This window comes from Gorilla gorilla, chromosome 8, assembly GCF_029281585.2.
Source record: "Gorilla gorilla gorilla isolate KB3781 chromosome 8, NHGRI_mGorGor1-v2.1_pri, whole genome shotgun sequence".
NCBI lineage: Eukaryota > Metazoa > Chordata > Mammalia > Primates > Hominidae > Gorilla > Gorilla gorilla.
Window position 1 is genome coordinate 117977121 of NC_073232.2, and position 22255 is coordinate 117999375.

Genomic DNA, 22255 nt, shown 5'->3' on the forward strand with positions numbered 1-22255 from the left:
AGTAAATTTCTGAGCAAGGTAGGAAAGGCTTCCCTGAAGCAGTAACACTACAACTGAAGCGTAGGGCTGGATAGTTCTTGGCAGCTGTGGGCGTTAGGCAGGAGTATGATGTTAGGAAAACAGAGAAAACATCAAGAGGATGTTCTCATGCATCCTTGGCAGCAGGCTCAGTCAACATCTATCAAAACATAAATGGGCCATGCCTTTTGTATCTGTAATTTCTCTACTAACTGTAAAAGACTAAAAAAATGCACAAAAATACTCATCTGAAATATCGTTTTGAAGTAGGGAAAATAAATTATCTAAAGGTTCAACAACATAACATATACAAAGTAATTCTATTCTATCATTAAAAGTGAAGATGAATGTCCATCTACAACAGATCACTTAGTAGCAAGGATGGGTAAAGATAATCTCATATATAAAAAATTGAATGCAAATATGCTATTGGCATAGAGAAAAGCCTGGAAGGATTTCCCTAAAATGTGAAGAGTCATCACTTTCAGGTAGTTAAATTAGGGGTGTTTTAGTTTTCCCTTTCAGTTTTTTGGATGGCTTGCATTTTGACAATGACATGAATCCCAAAACATTCAGTTATAAAAGAAAAAAACAAGCAAAACAATAAGCTTGGGAAACCAGCAACATAAATATTAAGCAAATGAATCACAGAATAGGTCTGTTGGGATGAGGCATAGAAAGAGGTAAAAGCAAAAGGAAAAATGTATCAAGGTGCATAATATGTCTCTTTCTGTACATATAACTGATGACTTTGGCGATGACGTAATTTAAGGAAGTAGAAAGTTTCAAAGCTAAGAAAGATTATCTGTTTAGGATATTAGCAAACTGCCATCCCATAGACTTTTAATTCTTTTACTCAGTGCTACCCTCTGTGTGCCTCATCTCACAGAGGGCTATAGATGTGCAGATATATTGATCATCTTAGCCTTTGGGGCAACATGTAGGGCTTTGGACAGCAGAGCTCCTGGGCCAGGAACCACTGGCCTTGGATTGTCTCATCTGTTGACTCCAACAAGCCATTACAATATTTTGTTCTATGTGAGTTGTGAGGTGAATAATGATTGGGACCACTGACTAAAGAGACCATTTTGTGTGCCCCATTGCTTTGTGAAAAGTGTAACCAGAACCCAGAGAAGTTTAAAGACTTTCCCAAAGTTATGTAGCTCATTAGATAAGTAGGCCAGTCACTTATTCAAGTAGAAATAAGAATATTTACAAAAAGAAAACACGAAAAGAAAACTTTGAATCTCAGTCAAAATGGAAGATCACACAACAAAAGAACTGAACTCCAGGAATGACATAAGCATGACTTGTTTTATTGCACTTTACAGAAAATGCATTTTGTAACAAATTGATGGTGTGTGGCAATCCTGCATCTTGCCTTTATTTTATTTTATTTTTTTTTTGAAATGGAGTCTTGCTCCTGTCACCCAGGCTGGAGTGCAATGGCATAATCTTGGCTCACTGCAACCTCTGCCTCCTGGGTTCAAGCGATTCTCCTGCCTCGGCCTCCAGAGTAGCTGGGATTACAGGTGCAAGCCACCACACCTGGCTCATTTTTATATTTTTAGTAGAGATGGGGTTTCGCCATGGTGGCCAGGCTGGTCATGAACTCCTGACCTTAGGTGATCCGCCCACCTCGGGCTCCCAAAGTGCTGGGATTGCAGGTGTGAGCCACCACACCCAGCCTGCATCTTGCAATTCTACTGGTGCTACATTCTACTAGCGCTGCATTCCACTAGTGCAATTCTACTAGTGCTTGCAATTCTGCTATTGCTGCATTCCACCAGCATGTGCCCGCTTTGTGGCTATGTGTCACATATTGGTAATTCTCACAATATTTCAAATATTTTCATAATGATTATATCTGTTATAGTGATCTGTGATCAGTGGTCTTTTATGTTACTATCATAATTATTTTGGGGCACCACAAACCTCACACATGTAAGACGACAAATTTAATTAATCAATGTTGTATGTGTTCTGACTGCTCCATTGACCAGCTGTGTTCTGTCTCTCTCCCTCTCTTTGGGCCATCTTGTTCTCTGAGACACAACTATATTGAATTTAGGCCATTTAATAACCCTTCAAATGGCCTCTAGGTGTTCAAGTGAAGGAAGAGCCACACATCTCTCACTTTAAATCAAAAGCTAGACGTGATTAAGCTTAGTGAGCAAGGCATGTCAAAAGCCAAGGCAGGCTGAAAGCTAGGCCTCTTGCACCACAGTTTGCCAAGTTCTGAATGCAAAGGACAAATTCTTGGAGGAATTTAAAAGTGGTACTCCAGTGAACACACAATAGTAAGAAGGTGTAACAGCCTTATAGGTGCTATGGAGAAAGTTGTAGTGGTCTGGATGGAAGATCACACCAGCCAGAACATTTCCTTAAGCTACAGCACAATTCGGAGCAAGGGGTGCTAACTCTCTTCAATTCTATGAAGGCTCAGAGAGCTGAGAAACATCACAAGAAAAGTTTGAAGCTAGCAGAGGCTGGTTCATCAATTTAAGGAAAGATGTCTCCTCTATATACAACATAAAAGTGCAAAGTGAAGCAACAAGTGCTGAGGGAGAAGCCACAGCATATTATCCAGATCTAAGATAATTGATGAAAGTGACTGCACAAAACAATAGATTTTCAATGTAGATGAAACAGCATTCTATTTTTTTTTATTATACTTTAAGTTTTAGAGTACATGTGCACATTGTGCAGGTTAGTTACATATGTATACACGTGCCATGCTGGTGCGCTGCACCCACTAACTCGTCATCTAGCATTAGGTATATCTCCCAGTGCTATCCCTTCCCCCTCCCCCCACCCCACCACAGTCCCCAGAGTGTGATGTTCCCCTTCCTGTCTCCATGTGTTCTCATTGTTCAATTCCCACCTATGAGTGAGAATATGCGGTGTTTGGTTTTTTGTTCTTGCAAGAGTTTACTGAGAATGATGATTTCCAATTTCATCCATGTCCCTACAAAGGACGTGAACTCATCATTTTTTATGGTTGCATAGTATTCCATGGTGTATATGTGCCACATTTTCTTAATCCAGTCTATCATTGTTGGACATTTGGGTTGGTTCCAAGTCTTTGCTATTGTGAATAATGCCGCAATAAACATATGTGTGCATGTGTCTTTATAGCAGCATGATTTATCGTCCTTTGGGTATATACCCAGTAATGGGATGGCTGGGTCAAATGGTATTTCTAGTTCTAGATCCCTGAGGAATCGCCACACTGACTTCCACAATGGTTGAACTAGTTTACAGTCCCACCAACAGTGTAAAAGTGTTCCTATTTCTCCACATCCTCTCCAGCACCTGTTGTTTCCTGACTTTTTAATGATTGCCATTCTAACTGGTGTGACATGGTATCTCATTGTGGTTTTGATTTGCATTTCTCTGATGGCCAGTGATGATGAGCATTTTTTCATGTGTTTTTTGGCTGCATAAATGTCTTCTTTTGAGAAGTGTCTGTTCACGCCCACTTTTTGATGGGGTTGTTTGTTTTTTTCTTGTAAATTTGTTTGAGTTCATTGTAGATTCTGGATATTAGCCCTTTGTCAGATGAGTAGGTTGCAAAAATTTTCTCCCATTTTGTAGGTTGCCTGTTCACTCTGATGGTAGTTTCTTTTGCTGTGCAGAAGCTCTTTAGTTTAATTAGATCCCATTTGTCAATTTTGGCTTTTGTTGCCATTGCTTTTGGTGTTTTGGACATGAAGTCCTTGCCCATGCCTATGTCCTGAATGGTATTGCCTAGGTTTTCTTCTAGGGTTTTTATGGTTTTAGGTCTAATGTTTAAGTCTTTAATCCATCTTGAATTGATTTTTGTATAAGGTGTAAGGAAGGGATCCAGTTTCAGCTTTCTACATATGGCTAGCCAGTTTTCCCAGCACCATTTATTAAATAGGGAATCCTTTCCCCATTGCTTGTTTTTCTCAGGTTTGTCAGAGATCAGACAGTTGTACATATGCGATGTTATTTCTGAGGGCTCTGTTCTGTTCCATTGATCTATATCTCTGTTTTGGTACCAGTACCATACTGCTTTGGTTACTGTAGCCTTGTAGTACAGTTTGAAGTCAGGTAGTGTGATGCCTCCAGCTTTGTTCTTTTGGCTTAGACCTTTGAAAACTGGCACGAGACAGGGATGCCCTCTCTCACCACTCCTATTCAACATAGTGTTGGAAGTTCTGGCCAGGGCAATTAGGCAGGAGAAGGAAATAAAGGGCATTCAATTAGGGAAAGAGGAAATCAAATTGTCCCTGTTTGCAGACAACATGATTGTATATCTAGAAAACCCCATTGTCTCAGCCCAAAATCTCCTTAAGCTGATAAGCAACTTCAGCAAAGTCTCAGGATACAAAATCAATGTACAAAAATCACAAGCATTCTTATACACCAATAACAGACAAACAGAGAGCCAAATCATGAGTGAACTCCCATTCACAATTGCTTCAAAGAGAATAAAATACCTAGGAATCCAGCTTACAAGGGATGTGAAGGACCTCTTCAAGGAGAACTACAAACCACTGCTCAAGGAAATAAAAGAGGATACAAACAAATGGAAGAACATTCCATGCTCATGGGTAGGAAGAATCAATATCATGAAAATGGCCATATCGCCCAAGGTAATTTATAGATTCGATGCCATCCCCATAAAGCTACCAATGACTTTCTTCACAGAATTGGAAAAAACTACTTTAAAGTTCATATGGAACCAAAAAAGAGCCCGCATCACCAAGAAACAGCATTCTATTAAAAATATAAATAAAAGATGCCATCTAGGATTTCATAGCCAGAAAGGAGAAGTCAATGCCGCGCTTCAAAGCTTCAAAGGACAGGCTGATGATCTTGGTCGGGGCCAATGCAACCGGTGATTTTTAAGTTGAAGCCAACGTTCATTTACCATCGCAAAAATTCTAGGGCCCTTAAGAATTATGATACATTTATTCTGTCTGTGCTCCTGAAAAGAAGCAACTAAGTCTGCATGACAGCACATCTGTCTACAGCATGCTTTACTGAATATTTTAAAGCCATTGTTGAGAACTACTGCTCAGGAAAAAGACTCCTTTCAAAATATTACTGTTCATTGACAACACACCCAGTCACCCAAGAGCTCTGATGGAGATATACAAGAAAATTAATGTTGCTTTTATACCTGATAACACAGCATCCATTCTGCAGCCCATGAATCAAGAAGCAATTTCAACTTTCAAGTCTTATTATTCAAGAAGTACGTTTTATAAAGTTACAGCTGCTATAGATAATGATTCTTCTGATGGATCTGGGCAAAGTAAACTGAAAACCTTTTGGAAAGGATTCAACATTCTAGATGCCATTAAGGACATTTGTGATTCATGGGAAAAGGTCAACATATTGACATTAATAAGAGTTTGAAAGAGATTGATTCCAGCCTTCATGTATCACTTGGAGGGGTTTAAGGCTTCAGTGAAGAAAGTAACTGCAGATGTGGTAGAAACAGCAAGAGAACTAGGATTAAAAGTGGAAGCTGAAGATGTGACTGAATTGTTGCAATCTCATGATAAAATTTGAACAGATGAGGAGTTGCTTTTATGGAAGAGCAAAGAAAGTATTTTCTTGAGATGGAATCCACTCCTGGTAAAGATCCTGTGAACATTGTTGAAATGACAAAGGATTTAGCATATTACATAAATTGGGTGAGAGGAAGGTAAGGAATGAAATACCACCCTATTGGGTAGAATGTACACTCTTTGGGTGATGGGTACACTAAAAGCCCAGATTTCAACATTATGCAATATAGTTATTTAACGTAACCACACTTGTACCCCTAAGTCCATAAAAATAAAAAAATTTCAAACATTGATAAATAAATAAGAAGTGCATCAAAAAAAGAGTATTACATAAACTTAGTTGATAAAGCAGTGACAGGGTTTAAGAGAATTGGCTTTAATTTTGAAAGAATTTCTACTGTGGGTAAAATGCTATCAAACAGCATCACATGTACAAAGAAATCTTTTGTACAAGGAAGAGTCAATTGGTAAACTTTATTGTTGTCATATTTTAAGAAATTGCCACAGCCACCCAAAACTTTAGCACCATCCTATTCAGTCAGCAGCGATCAACATTGAGGCAAGACCCTCCACCAGCAAAAATATTTTACAACTCATTGAAGGCTCAGATGATTGTTAGCATTTTTTAGCAATAAAGTATTTTTGAAGTATGTACAGTTTATAGATATAATGCTACTGCACATTTAGGCTACAGTATAGCACAAATATAACTTTTATATTTACTAAGAAAATAAAATAATGTGTCACTTGCTTTATTGTAATTTTTGCTTTATTGCAGTAATCTGGAACTGAATCCACAATATCTCCAAAGTATGCCTACATTTTGACAAAGTAAGTCACCTGACTTTCAAGAGCTCTGCTCATTTGAGTATCTGACATTGAATTAGGAATAAAATTATCAGCCCGTATCAAGTAAATAGTTGGGAATTCAAAATGTTAGTGTAGTTCACACAATATGGTACTTTTTGCTTGTTTTCATCTAGTCTTGTTTTAACAGTCTGTCTGTAAAAAAAACCTTCGTCTTTATGGTGTTGTCTTCTGCTGGAAAGTGCAGTTCCACTATCGATTAGTTATGATACTTATGCTCATGTTTGTCTCAAGACAGTGTTGAGGCGTTACTTTCATGATAACCTTACTTGGGGCATAGCTGTCAGTCACTGATGTGGATTAGATGGCTCAGAGCTGAGGCAATTTGGGAGATGAAGAGCTCACTCTGAGCAGCTGGTGGTGTGTCTGACTGAGGCTAACCCTCATTTTCTACTCTATGATATATTCATCCTCCACATCTTAGGCCTTTCAAATCCAGGCTCCTCAAAATCTTTACTAAAGTCGAACTCAACATTGGCCGTATATCTCCCTCTTCATCCCACGATTTATGTGTCTTCTCATTCCTATATCCTGGATCGCCGGGCTGCGTGTTTGCCTAGTGTTCCTTTGACTAGGCAGGTGAAGAAATAGGTAAATGGCTCTTGTGGCAGGCTGACTAATAGCCCTCAAGATGTTCACATCTTAATGCCTGGAGCCCGTGAATGTTCACTTCTATCACAAAGGGAACATGCAGATGTGATTAAATGACAGATCTTCAGAGGGGCAGATTTTTCTGGATTGTCTGGGTGGGCCGAAATGTCTTCATAAGAGGAAGGCACGCCTGTAATCCCAGCACTTTGGGAGGCCGAGGCGGGAGGATCATGAGGTCAGGAGATCGAGACCATCCTGGCTAACACGGTGAAACCCCGTCTCTACGAAAAATACAAAAACTTAGCCGGGTGTGGTGGCGGGCGCCTGTAGTCCCAGCTACTCAGGAGGCTGAGGCAGGAGAATGGCGTGAACCCAGGAGGCGGAGCTTGCAGTGAGCCGAGATCGCGCCACTCACTCCAACCTGGGCGACAGAGCGAGACTCCGTCTCCAAAAAAAAAGAGGAAGGCAGAAAAATATTTGGTTACAGAAAAGGAAGAAGATAAAATGATGGAACAAAGAGGTTGGAGTGATGCAAGGAAGAGGTCATGGCCAAGAAATACAGGCAGCCTTCAGAAGTGAGCCAAATAAGAAAGCAGGTTCTCCCCAGACCCCCAACCCCAAAGAAGCCCGCCCTGCCAACACTTTTGCTTTACCCAGTGAAACTGATTTCAGACTTCTGGCCTCCAGAACTGACAAAGAATAAATGTGGGTTCTTTTAAACCACCAGGTGTGTGGTCCTTTTTACAGCAGCCATGGGAAACTGAGGTAATTCATTTGTGGAATTGTCCCTCCTATTTCACTTCCATGCAGTTCCAAGCTACCAGAAAAGTTAATTGATGGTTTATTTCCACCTGCTATTGATATCACATCTTTATTTTTCTTTATCATCTTCTGTTTTGGAGATGAGGAAGTTCAGCTTTAGAAATTCAATGTAATTTTCTCAAGGGAGTATCATTAGAAAGTGATTGAGTATCCAGTGGAATCCCTCTCTCCAGGCTTCCAAAGCTGACGGTCTTTCTAATACACTGAGCCCTTTCCCTGAATTTTAGCTTTTCTTTCTCCCTGTGTGATGAACAGAAAGAAGGGTGTCGCTCTCCTTTTGAGTGTATATTTTATTGAATAAAATTTCAATATAGCCAAGACTCTAATAATAATGGGCTGTTAACTTACAAATGTTTGGAGACTTCTTCAAACTTTTTTGTATCCCACTCCCTTTCAATTCTTGTGGATGAAAACAGAATCAAAGAGACAGAAATATCATCTTAAAAATTATTTCACTATGGGACTCTAAGGTCCCTGGGAACTGGATGACTAAAAGAATCCCAAGGTTTGGGTCAGTGCCATATTTTTTACCATTTATATATATGTGGGCACATTCCTATGTTATTCCTGTGTTTACATTGACTTGCTTTTCTCTTTCTAGGCTTTCTGTTTCCATTTTAGGTACAAAAATCCTTCTGATTCTTCCTCTTTCATGTCCGGCCCCAAAGCAATGTTGCTATAAATCTATTATCAGTATCAATGATGATGATGATGTGTGACACTTATTAAATGCTTCCCATGTGCTAGATCCAGTGCTAAGCATTCTAGCATGAACACTTTTCATACTTATAACAACTCTATGACTTAGGTACTTTTGTTCCTGTTCAGGATTCTAAAACAAATAAGTTACTTGCTTAAAGTCCCAAAGCTAGCACATAGCAGGACCAACAGTTGATCAAAATCTATCTCATGGGTGTGATGGCACATGCCTGTAATCACAGCTACTCAGGAGGCTGAGGCGGGAGGATCACCTGAGCTCAGGAGTTCGAGGCTGCAGTGAGTTAGGATGACATCACTGCACTTCAATCTGGGTGACAGAGCAAGACTCTTAATAAAAAGTATCTCATGTTAAAACTCATGCCTTTCTCTGTGCTTTCTTTGAGAACTACTCTCCTCATCCATCTCTAGGAAATCTTGCCTCCCAGCCATTCTGTTGCTGCATAACACTCATGTGGCTCTGTGGCTATCTAGAAACTCTGCTGTAATTCCCTATCTGGCCCACCCTTTTGGGCAGAATCAGATACTTTCAAACCATCTCAACATTTTCTTCCTCATTCTTTCTGTCCCTAAGTTCTGTTTTTTCAGAGCAGCTGGCCTACAGCAGCCATTCAAAAGAATAAAAACCTGATCGCCCTCAATCCCACCCATGTGAGAACCTTTCCTGAGAAACTATGAAGAGTCAGACTTGACAGCAATAGAAAGTAGAGTCAGAGCTAACAGTAGTAGAAATTCAGAGTGGGTTTCACACAAACAGAGTAGCAACTGATAACACCCCCATCTATTTTTTAATGTTTGTTTACTTTGCATAATCTCTCTAAGCATTTCACCACATGGCCTACTTTTTTAACAGTGTAACCCATTCCCTTCCTCAGTCTCCACCAAAGGTTAGGACTCACTGGATTAAACAAAATATTGTTAAAAACAGTGACTTGATGAATGATGCTTAGAAACTGCATTCTATTCCTCTTAGAAAATTGGCCCAGTCTCACTGCTTCCCAGAAGCGTGATATGAAAAAAATGCAAGAGAACCTTAGTGAGGACTTTCTGATAAAGGGTAAGGTCATGGCCCAGACTTGCTTGTTCACTGAGGGCAACCCCATTGTCTGCTCTAACACATAGCGACGTTCTTTTAATAGAGCCCCATATTCGCTTATCAAGGAGAGTGAGTGAAAAGTGAGAAATAAAATGCTTCCATTCTTTTCCATCAGCTATTACCTCAGTAATGGCACTCATAATGGTGGCATTAGAAAGAACTGGAAAAAAATCGTCATTACTCTTGGAGCCATGAGAAATGGAGATTCAAAAGATTATTATTGGTAATAGGTTCACACTATAACACGTGTAATGATTGTGGGCTTAGATTGGATGCTTTTGGCTTAGTGATGGTTTTCCAGTAGGAGTTGTGTGCCAGCTGCATAGAAGTGGAACCTCTGGACCAGAGAGTGGAACTAGGGGCTTTGTTCACATAAGGTCCCTAATATGGGGCCTTGCAGCAATGTCTCACTAGAAATAATAATTTCTTCCAAAATCTGCTCTGAAAAGTCCAGTTTCTGTGCTTACAAGAATCTCAGAGGACAGGGAAGAAAGACAAGGCCAGATGAAGATAAGGTGGACAAATGAACTCTGTCTAGCTCGAATGAGCACGCTGCCCAAAAGCTATTTCAGGAATCTGAAAGCAACCACTTTCTGGATTGTTCTGTTAACACTCAGACTACAGCTGATGCATTATGTTTCTGCTAAAACCCGAGTTTACCAAGCCAGGAGCTTAAACATAATAAAACAACAACCAACCCTCTCTGCACCCACCCCCCCAAAAAAAATGCCATTCTTACCCTAGAGAGGAGGGGATTTTAAATGGCAGCCACTGCTTAGCCAAAAGCATACATTCCAAAGACTCCAATTTATGTATGCAATTGTTATTGCCTGTCTATGGCATTTAAGTTGTAATTCCCTTTACCCTGAATTCTGAAGGGAGTGGAGTGAGGAAAGTAGGGAAACGTAAAATCCCTCTAATATTTTCTTACCTTTTTGTTTAAAACAAAAGTGTCATTATTAACTGCAGCTTTTCCATCATTATTTTCCTCTAGAGTTAAATGACAATAATTTTTATGGCTTCTACCATTATGGAGTAGTAGCAAAAACTTTAGTTGAAAAGTCAAGAACCTAGGTCTGATTTTTAGTTCTACTTCCAATATTCAGTTACTCAGACCCCAAACCCTTCATGCCTGTTTCTCTAATATTTCTCATTTCTTCCATCAGGAAATTGAAATACTTCTCACCATCTTTATCATTATTCCATGAAAGTTCATGTTACCATCATCTTTACACACAGCCGCCAAAATGCTCTTTTTTTTTCTGCTGTGTAGTATTACATTATGTGAATGTTGTTTTTTTAATTTTAGAAAGACAGGATCTCGCTCTGTTGTCCAGGCTGGAGTGCAGTGGTGTGATCACAGCTCACTGAAGCCTCAAATGCTTGAGCTGAAGTTACCCTCTCTCCTCAGCCTCCCGAGTAGCTAGGCCTATAGGTGTGCGCCACCATGCTTGGCTAATTTTTTTTGTTTGTTTGTAAAAATGGAGTCTCATTATCTTGCCCAGGCTGTCTTGAACTCCTGAGCTCAAGCAATCGCCCACCTCTACCTCCCAAAGTGCTGAAATGACAGGCATGGGTCACTGCCCCTGGCTAGAATGCTCTTTCTAAAACAAAAAATTAGATTACTCTCCTGCTTCAAACCTCACTTTGAACATTCTCCAAAACTCTTACTCTTACCATATCCTAAAGGACACAGTCCCTGGCTCACTCTCCCACTTTTTCTGCCACTCTTTCCCCTCTTCACTGGGCTCCAGCCACTCTGGCTCGCTTGCTCATCAACAGATGCATTTCTGCCTGGAGCCTCCCTATGCTGGGGACTCCAATGGACACCCTTCTTGGGCTCTTCACAAGGCTCGCACTGGAACATGGTCTCCTCAGAGAGGCTTCTCTCACCATCCTCCCTACCTGGGCTGCCCCCAACACCATCCATATCTTACTCTACGTTATTTTCAGTGACTCATATCTACCTGATACTACGTTTTATTTTACTTGTTATTGCTGTTCTTCCCCAGGAGGATGACAGTCCTATCCAAGGATGGCTTTCGCTTGTTGTTTTGATTGCTCTTGTTTACCACACATTTACTGTGCCTAGCGCTTCCTTGAGCAGAGCAGGCACTGCCTGCATAAAGGATCTGTGTCACCTCACTTCATTTGGTCTAGTTTATTTCCTTCTTTATTTCTTTCTTCCTTTCTTTCCTTTATTTTCTTTTGCTTTATCTTTTCTTTGATTGCTTTCTCTCTCTTTCCTTCCCTCCCTCCCTTCTCTTTCCTTCCTTCCTTTCTTTCTCTTTCTTTCTTTCTTTCTTTCTTTCTTTCTTTTCTTTCATTCTCTTTCTTTTCTTTCTTTCTCCCTCTTTCTTTTTCTTTCTCTCTTTCTCTTTCTTTTTCCTTCCTTCCTTCCTTCCTTTCTTCCTTCCTTCCTTCTTTCTTTCCCTCCCTCCCTCCCTCCCTCCCTTCCTCCCTCTTTTACAGTTAAGGTCTTAGATTTTAGGGTTTGTCAAGTGCCTTTTTGATTTGATGCTCTGGAATTCTATAGCCTTCATATTGTTCACTACTCCACCTATGATGCACAGACAATAAGACAGTAGCAGATACAGATAATTAAAAAGAAAATTTCCAAGAGATGGATATGAGTAATGGCTTAGTGCACATCCCACCATGCTTGTTTCTGTATGTGTGTGTGTTGGGATCCAGCATTCCCCACGGATGAAGTATGGATGAAAGAGTCAGAATGCTTGTTTTTGAGTCCCCACTTTGGCATTTCACATGAGTGACTGTGGGTGAGCTACTTACTTTCTTTGTGCCTCTGTTTCCTTACCTGGAAGAATGGTAAGATATTACCATGGAATATGGTAACCTTACTATGGAAGATAGTAATCTTACTATGGAAGATAATAATCCTTCTGATCTCATTAGGTTATTTTGAGAAGAAGTGAGTTAATACATGTAAAGAACTTAGAACACGGCCGGGTGTGCAGTGGCTCATGCCTGTAATCCCAGCACTTTGGGAGGCCAAGGTGGGTGGATCACGAGGTCAGGAGATCGAGACCATCCTTTCTCACACAGAGAAACCCCGTCTCTACTAAAAAATACAAAGGATTAGCTGGGTGTGGTGGCGGGCGCCTGAAGTCCCAGCTGCTCTGGAGGCTTAGGCAGAAGAATGGCGTGAACCTGGGAGGTGGAGCTTGTAGTGAGCTGAGATTGCACCACTGCACTCCAGCCTGGGTGACAGAGTTCTCAAAAAACAAAACAAAACAAAACAAAACACAGAGTAGCACCTTACAAGGACTAAAAATGTTAGCACTCTTTTTGTTCATGTTGATGTGTATAGACTGTTCTGGCCACCTTGAACCTTGCCTGCTCCTGCTTGTCCTTTGGCCTCCTCTTGTGGACCCTCTCTCCTCCAAGACTTGATGACCTTATCTGTGTGCAGACTTGTTCCATCTAGTTCACAGTAGTGGGTTGAATGTCATGAAACATTCACTGGGATTCACCAATCAATTCCCAATATTGATCAAATTCCTATGTGGTCTAAACACTGGGGACATCCAAAGAATTGCAAATGCTGATTACTTTCCTCCAGGTCCTTATATACTAGTTGGGAATACGGAGCACACACAAAAAGGTAACAATACCAGGGGGTGGATCAAGTGCAAATGTCTTGGCACAATTAGTAAATATCAGAGGACCCCTGAGGAGGAGAGGGGCTTTGTGGTCAAGCTCCTTGGCTTGATCAAGATTTCTATGGCCCTACACAATCCATAGCCACTTACCTCTTCCATCTCATCTCTCTCCATTCTTCTCCCTTGCAACCTCTTTTCATGCCACAACTCAGCTATACCAAATCGTCCTGTCCCTTAAATGCTCCATAATTCTGTATTATCTCCAAGTCTTTGGATGTTCTTTCTTTTGCACAGAACATTATCCACCAATCTCTTTGACATCCAGCTTTCCAATTCTACTTTCAGAAATCAGTTTAGGTAACACTTTCTCCAGGGAACCTCCCCTGGAGCCTGGGTTTGGAGTCCTTCCTATTTACTGCTTTAGCACACTTTCATTTTCTAACCACCTGCTTTCTCACTTCCTTCTCTCACAGACTTCCATGTGAGAAGTTTGCTGAACTTGCAGCTCCCTTCTGTATGCCCAGCCCATGGCACCATGCCTTTCATAAAACGTGGGTTAAACACAAATCTATTGAATAAATGATTGATTTGGCTACTGTTTTGGAAGAATTGTTTATCTTCATTCAGAAACATCTATTAAGAGACACAATAAAGAAATTCTTCCGGAGAAAAAGGAAGGCATTTCATATCTAGCAAAGCATTGATTAAAAGACAGTCTCAGTGCTCAGGACTGACGTTTGAGTCTCTATTCTTTAATTTTTCATCTCTATTAGTCTCTTGGTCTGAGCCTTTCACAGCTGCACAATATCCCAGCCATTCTGGAAAGAGTACTCACTTTCCCATGGAACTAATTACGGATTAGTCAGGCCCATCTGGGGCACTATGTTTTCATGCCTCTGGTTATGTAGCGATAACCTACCCATTTCTTTTTTCCAGAGCTACTTGGAAAACTGCAATTTGTCCTCCATTGTACAATTTCTCACTCCACCATATTCTCTGAACCATGTCCTTCTAGGTCTGGATGTCTGCCTGAGGACTAGGTTGAATTTGCCACATCTTTATTTGGCCTTAATCTCTGATTATTGAATCAATCTCAGACACTGTCACCTCTGCACTCTTCTGACTCATATTATAGCTAATTTTCTCACAAATTCCCCCCACCTGGCTTCCAGAGTTCTGTGTCTTGCTGTAGTAATTTCTAACCTTTTTTGGGGAAAAAAATCATAACTAAAAAATATAACTTGTCTTCTGCTTTCTCTGTGTCCCCCAAATCATAGAGGACAAACCAGACACATAGAGGTCTCTCAAACCGTGTGTGTGTGTGTGTGTCTGTGTGTGTCTGTGTGTGTGTGTGTTTAAGCACGAGGGTAGGGAATGCAGAAAGATATGTCCTAGTCAGTTTGGGCTGCTATAACAAATTACAATAGATTAGGTGGTTGAAACCAGCAGTCCCCAGCCTTTTTGGCACCAGGGACTGGTTCCATGGAAGACAATTGTTCCACAGATGGAGGTTGGCATAGGGAGATGGTTTGGGATGAAACTGTTTCACCTCAGATCACCAGGCATTAGATTCTTATAAGGAGCATGCAACCTACATTCCACGATAGGGTTCTATGAAAATCTAATGCCACCACTGATCTAACAGGAGGTGGAACTCAGGCAATAATGCTGGCTTGCCTGCTGCTCACCTCCTACTGCGTGGCCCAGTTCCTAACAGGCCATGGACTGGTACTGTCTGTGGCCCGGAGAATGGGGTACCCCTGGTTTCAACAGCAAACATTTGTGTTTTACAGTTCTAGAGACTGGGAAATCCAGCACTAAGATGCCAGCATGTCCGGTGTCTGGTGAAAGCTCACTTCCTTATTTGCAGATGGCTGTCTTCTTGTTGTATCATGACATAGCAGAATGGTGGGTGTGTGTGTGTGTGTGTGTGAGAGAGAGAGAGAGAGAGAGGAGAGAGAGAGAGAGAGAGAGAGAGAGAGATCCTGTGTCTCCTCTTTTTATAAGGGTGTGAATTCCATTCACGTGGGCCTGAACCTCATGGCATAATCTAACCCTAATTACCTCTCAAAGGCCCCACCCCCAAATATCATCACATTGGGGGTTGGGGTTTCAACAAAGGAATTTGAGGGATACAAACATTGAGTCCATAATAGATGACAATCATAAATAAAGTTTCAAGCCACTGTACTATCCAGTTCAATGTTATTTGAATACAAATAATTCATAATACTGGGGTAACTTTGCCAGCTGTTAAGAATTCTACTCTTCTGGAAATGTTTCAAGAGACAAAAGATGTTCTCTTTTTTCCAGTTTTTGCAGCCAGGCTTCAATTTTGTCTGGCAGGTACATTTTTGATAAGGGACTGTTCAGTGTTTAGAGCCAGAGATTCCTCCCCACATGCCAATTACTGTCAACTCTTGTGTGGACATATGTGAGAGCCATGGTTGATGCTGACACACACAGGCACCTCACAGAGGCTTCCAGTCCTGCACATGGCAAATGATTACTAGGCTGAGATTGACTCCAGAGACAAAGATGATTCTGTTTACTCTAAAGGCTTTTCAAATGGTGTTAAGGGAACTATAGATTGTTAATGGAAAAAGTATATTCATTAATATTTAATTTTCTTGAGCTGTAGATCCTTATTAAGAGCTCCCTTATGTCAAGCATGCTGGGTTGTTTGGAGATAGCCAAGTATGCTTAGACTGATGACCTTTGTACATTAAGTGTTCCTGGTGCTGTGACATTATTACAAATCCATGATATTCAACTCAACTGCATTTTCTTTACCTGAGGTCTCTCAATTATCCATCGCCCTTATTTTTGAGGCTTCAACTCTGCTGCTTCAATCCTGACATCTGAAAAAGAATGCATCCCCTGGTTTTCTAGTTCCTTAAAATATATTTAATATGTATCCATTATGAGTTAGGCATTGTTATAGTTGGAAGGGACCCAGATGAATAAGACACAGTCCCAAAATAGAGGTAAAATAATTTGAATATCTACAACTTTAATCTTGCTGAAAATACATCCTTTCAGACTTCTTTTACAACTAAGAGAAAGATATAATCGTTTTCGTCCTTTTTTTGCATTTTTTTCATTAAGCATATAAATAAGAACCTATTCTGTCCAGGTACTGTTCTAGTTTCTTGGGATGCAAGAGGGAAAAAAGGAAAATTCTCTGTTTCTTTAGAAATTAAAATCTAAATATAAAAAGATAAACCTTTAAAAACAAATACATACATAAGATAATTTTAGATAATGATGAGTATTATGAAGATAATAATGTGTATATATAATACGGGTGGGGGGGAGCCAGGAGCAAGTAAAGGGATTGGCCTTTGATGAGGATAAGGGTATTTATTTCATTGCAACTAGAGGAGAGGCAGAAATTTGGAAGTAGATGCCAGTAAATGACAGATTAGTGATAGAAACTTGAGAAGTTTTTGTCTGTTCCTATTTCATAAGCGAAGTTTGGGGCTACGTCATCATCTGAGATTAAGGAAGGTAAAAGGGTAAAGTAAGTTTAAAGAGATAATTATGAAATTATCATTTCAAAAAGTGGAAGTGTAAACGCACTATAGAAGAGAGGTTGGACAATGTTAAGAGCCCATTTTAAAATCTGACATCATAAGTCAAAAGTAGGACCAATAGGATTTTACTAATATTTGGTGGTATGGTAAGTGAATATAATAGAAAAAGTGGAGGTTCAGGAAGTTACGGTTGTTTGCAAGAGTGGTTATAATAATGACTATAGAATTTAAGTTGGGTGAGAAGGAAAATGAGAGAGGGAAGGGAATAATAGAGTCAAGAGAGTGAACAGTGGACAAATAGGTGTGGTTGAAATATTGTTGGATTAGGCATCTCAGAGAAAGCAAACTCCTTTAAGGCAAAGTCCTCCAGTCATGCCCTTGATTTGATCTCATAGCCATCTCATCTGGAATATTCCACCAATTAAAACTTTTCTCAATCGAACACTTAGTATTTCCTCTCCAAGGTCTACTTCACCTACACTCGCCAACATTACCTAATGGCACAATAAGAAATTCATCTTTGATCTTGTTCTCCCAAACTCCCAACAAGTCTCTCCCTTCATTCTACACCAGTTTCTTACCCTCAGCACTATTGACATTAGGGCCAAATAAGTCTTTATTGTGGGGGGCTGTCTTGTGTGTTACAGAATGATTAACACCATCATTGGGCTCTACTCTATAGGTGTCACTAGCAGACACCGTACCCTGCCATTGTGATAGCCAAGTACATCTCCAGATAGTGCCACATATTTCTTGGAAGCAAAATCACCTCCAGTTAAGAACTATTGTTCTTCACTAATTATTTCTGTGTACTCTCCACCCACTTATTCCTACATCCTACAATTTGACTTATATATCATTAGTCAGTAATAGTTCTCTGTGAAGTTTATTGCCCACCAAATGCAATGACTATTTGGCATATCTTCATCATTTTTGTTTTTTATCCAGCTTTTAAAAATCCCTTTTGATTTACACCTACATTTGTTCCCAGGATGTTCTATCTTCTGCTTTTCATCTGACTTCTGAGATTATTTTCACTCTCAAATCTTTTATCCTTCTGCATTTCCAATGTAAGGCTCTATGGACCTGTCCCTAAATAAATCAGTTTCTATTATTTCCTCACATAACTCTACAACTTCTATTATGACCTCTATGCAAATGAGAAATACAGCCCGTTTTTAGAGTTTCAGCCTCTCTCCCAAGCTAAAAGATTGTATTTTTTCCTGCCTTTCTCTTACTTACTTTTATAAATTTCTCTGGAACTTGAAAATTCAAACCCCAAAGCAGATCATTTCCTCTAACCTTACTGTATACTCCAAAATAATGTTCTATTATACATAACACTTCATTCCCAATCTTTTAGTGTCAAAATGCCAGTGTAATCTTTGATCTGAGCACTATGCCACTGAGCACTACACCACTCTTTCCAAAAGCTATCTTATCCCGACCTAATTACCTCATTGACAGAGTCATTTCCCAAATTTAGTCATTCAGTAGTTTTGCCTAGATCAATGCTCTAGCTACTATTATGATCTCCTAGGCTACAATCCTTCTCTCTTCTAATCAGTTATTGAAATTCTTTTAATAGTTTTCCAGAAGCATATACGTGATCATGACAACACAACATTCCTGTACTTTACCCAGAGGCTCCCGTGATTCTCTGTGATATTCATGAATATTTCTAAACTCTTTAGTCTATTGCCATGTCCTCTCCTACTTGGTTCTAAACTGTCTTTCCAAATTGACTTACCTTTGTACTAACAAATGTAGAAAGGACTTAGCTTGAAGATGCAACTCACAGTATTTTTTTCCCCTTAGCTTCACTTAGGATTTTCACTGTTCCTGGATTCATCCTCTCTCCCTCTTCCTGTCTAACAAACACATCTTGGCTCTGACAAATTCTCCTGATCTTTTCAGACCCTTACTTTGCTATTTCTCTATGGCCTCTTCTCTTATCCCACAATTGAAAAGAAAACATGATTTACAGAGTTCTTACAGTAAGACATAGACTATGATGTGTGTGTGGGTATGTATAGATACCTATATCTATATAGAACAGATTATTTCTTACATAAAAATACATTTAATCTTCATTTTATAGATAAAAAACCTAGCACAATGAGATTAAGTGACTTGTTTCACTTGACATGAAGTTGAGGTTCAAGAGCTGGGATTTTTTCCTACCTCGGTCTGTGTGGCTCTAAAATCACTTCTTCATCCACTACAAATGTGACTTCAAAAGTAATGTTACCTTACCCTGAATGTTCACTGTTCTTTATCTAAACTTCCCTTTTAGCATTTTTATTTTCAATATTGTGCAAGTTATATATGTAGACATTTCATTTTTTGTTCTGAGCTCCCAAAAGTTCTCTATATGAATCATGTGTATATCTACCAAGCCACCTAATCCAGTACCTCACACATTCAGCTAAGGTTTTCAGGGAGTTTGTCTCATGGAGAGATGCAATTTTGTTATTGTGCATTTCAGTACTGAGCTGAGCTCTAGATAAACATTCCAATTCTAGAGTGATTAATACTTCACACACCACAACTTGAAACTTAGACCTCCACCACATGAAGAGCCATCAATATGACTAGTGTTGGAAATAGATACTGTTTTTGCCCTTAGTGCCTAACTTTTCTGCAACAGAAATATATTTCTTGGAGGGAAAGTCATTATGACCTATTAAAATAAAATCATATTTTGTTGGAAAAATATATACACTTGTAATCAAAGTAATATCATAGTCAGGAATTAGTCATCTTAGAGGAAGATTCTGGGTAATATTATTGCATGAGTGTTGAAGAGTCGAATACATGTTCAAAACCTTTTCCTAATATTTACTAGTTATGTTGCCTTGGCCATGTTTTCTAACATTCTGGGCCTCAGTTTCCTTTTCTGTAAGATGAGAGATTTACTAACATCACTTCATAGGGTTGTGGGGAATTTAATTGAAAAAACAAAACAAAACAAAATATCAGAGTGCCCAATAAATGAAAATTCAATAAGTGATATATAGTAATAATGTGTAAAAAAACTGTATATAACAGGGGTTTGTGGGAAGCAGGAGATAGGGAGGTGAAATAAAACAAGAGGTAAAAAAAACCCATCAAGCACAAATTGTGGGTTTTTAATTTCCCCAACCTTTGGCTATGTCTGATTCTCCTGACTGTGTAAGTATATGGTATACACTAATTTGTGAAAAAACACACTGCTTGTGACTTGTGGTAGTATGATGCAGTTCCTCAGCCTCCACTCCATGCCAGGGTGAACATTTATCAGCAAATAAAACACAGCCTAATGACATCAGAAAATAACCCTTCCTTGAATCTGTGGGGTGGGTTATCTCTCACACATCTCTGTATTTTCTTTTCTGCCTATTAGTACCCATTGCTGTTGTAAACAAGAAGTTATGGTAGCAACCTGGATTGGCCTTTGAAGGCTCTCAACATTGGTAACAATTCTGCGTGACCATTTGACCTGCCACCAAATGGAACGCTGCTTTCAGCCTTTCGGAGGGGTCGTGTGTGTGCTTCTTGTGGCAGATGGTAAAAACTCTCCACGTATTAAGAGGAAGAGCCACCTACTTCTTAAATTGAGCCCTTATGAGGGTATCAAGTACATCTGATCACAGGCAACCTGAGGGTGAGGGTGGGCAGCTGGATTACGAATTAATCGTGGACATGTAGATTATGGATGGAGGAGGAGGGTCAAGGTGAGTCACAACTCCTTTGAATAGCCAGCGGCCACAGAGAGTGGTGGCCAATGCCAGAGCCTCTGATTGACCTAAGGACATGTATTATAGATCACCTGAGCCCTGTTTCCTTATCTGTATAATGATAATGTGAATCTCACAATGTGGTTACAGAATTAAAAAATAGGTATATGATTGTTCCATGTAAGTAATTTTTAATAACCTGACGTTAACTGATTGCTATCATGATTTTCAAAGACTTGCCTATCATTCTATGAAAACCAATGCTGTGATAGATTAACTTTTTGTAATCTGAATTTTTTTTCTTTCCTGTATCAGAAAAGTTTGATTTCTTCATTAGCAGGTGGAATTAATAGCCTCCAAGAGTCTTTTAAGTTGGACAGGAGAGTCCTAGCCCTCTACTTCAGTGGGTGATTTCTCCTTTGGGAAATATTTTCTTGTATTAGGAGACATTATATAAATTACATAAATCAGACACCAGAAAGTAAGTTTCAATGTTTTTGGTAATTTCCAGAAAAGCAGAGGAATGAAATAAAATAAAGCCTCCTCAAATTCTCATTTGTTTCTTCCAGGCTGGAAATATGTTTTCTAAAGTGAAGCTTGTTTTTCTTCCATTATTTTTGAGGACTGGTCTATTAGATCAAATATCAATCAGCCAAAGGTAGCATATGACCATGATAAAAAAATGAAGGTTCTTAATCATTCATTTAGCAAATATTTATTTTGTGCTTATCATGTGCTGCATACTAGGATCCTCACAGTTTGAAGGGAAGGGTGGATGTAGCAGGGAGACAAACAAGTCCACAAGGAATAGTAAAGATGAAGTCTAAAATAGGAAAAGTTACCTGTAATCCCAGCACTTTGGGAGGCTGAGGCAGGTCGATCACCTGAGGTCAGGAGTTCAAGACCAGCCTGGCCAACATGGTGAAACCCCATCTCTAATAAAAATACAAAAAATTAGGCGTGTGTGGTGGCAGGTGCCTGTAATCCCACCTACTCGGGAGGGTGAGGCAAGAGAATCACTTGAACCTGGGAGATGGAGGCTGCAGTGAACTGACATCGCACCATTGCACTCCAGCCTGGTCAATAAGAGTGAAAACTCTGTCTCAAAAATGAATAAATAAATAAATAAATAAATAAATAACAAAATAAAATAGAAAAAATTCAAAGATCTAAAAGAGGGCATCTTATTCAGACTTGCAGTTCAGAAAACTTCTCAAAGGAAATATGTCTATTGCGACCTGAAGGATGGGATTCAAATGAACACTGGAGAGGAAAAGTTTTCAAGATGGAAAGAGCAATATGTGCTAAGATAATATATTTGTGCAACTTTCTTCATGCATACATTTTGAGAAGGAGCATGATCACTGAAGAATCTAGAAAGGCAAGGTAGGGCTAGATCTTGCAAAATCATGCATATCATGCTAATTTTGAACTTTACCTCATGAACAAAGGATTTCCTGGCATTGAAATGTTGTATGCAGGCATGTAACTCTGGCTACAGTAAGAATGAGGCTTGGAAGAGTTGAGGTAGGCAAAGGCGAGGTAGTGGTAGCCAGACCAAATATATTACTATTTAGCAAGTGCATAGTGGACACATATTATGTCAACAGTTTTGTGCAGGGTCTTGTAGGAGAAAAAATATGTGACAGTCCCTGTCCATAGAAGAAGACTGGGATTTCTTGGAACTGGCAAGCCAAAAATTGCACTAGACAACGTTAAA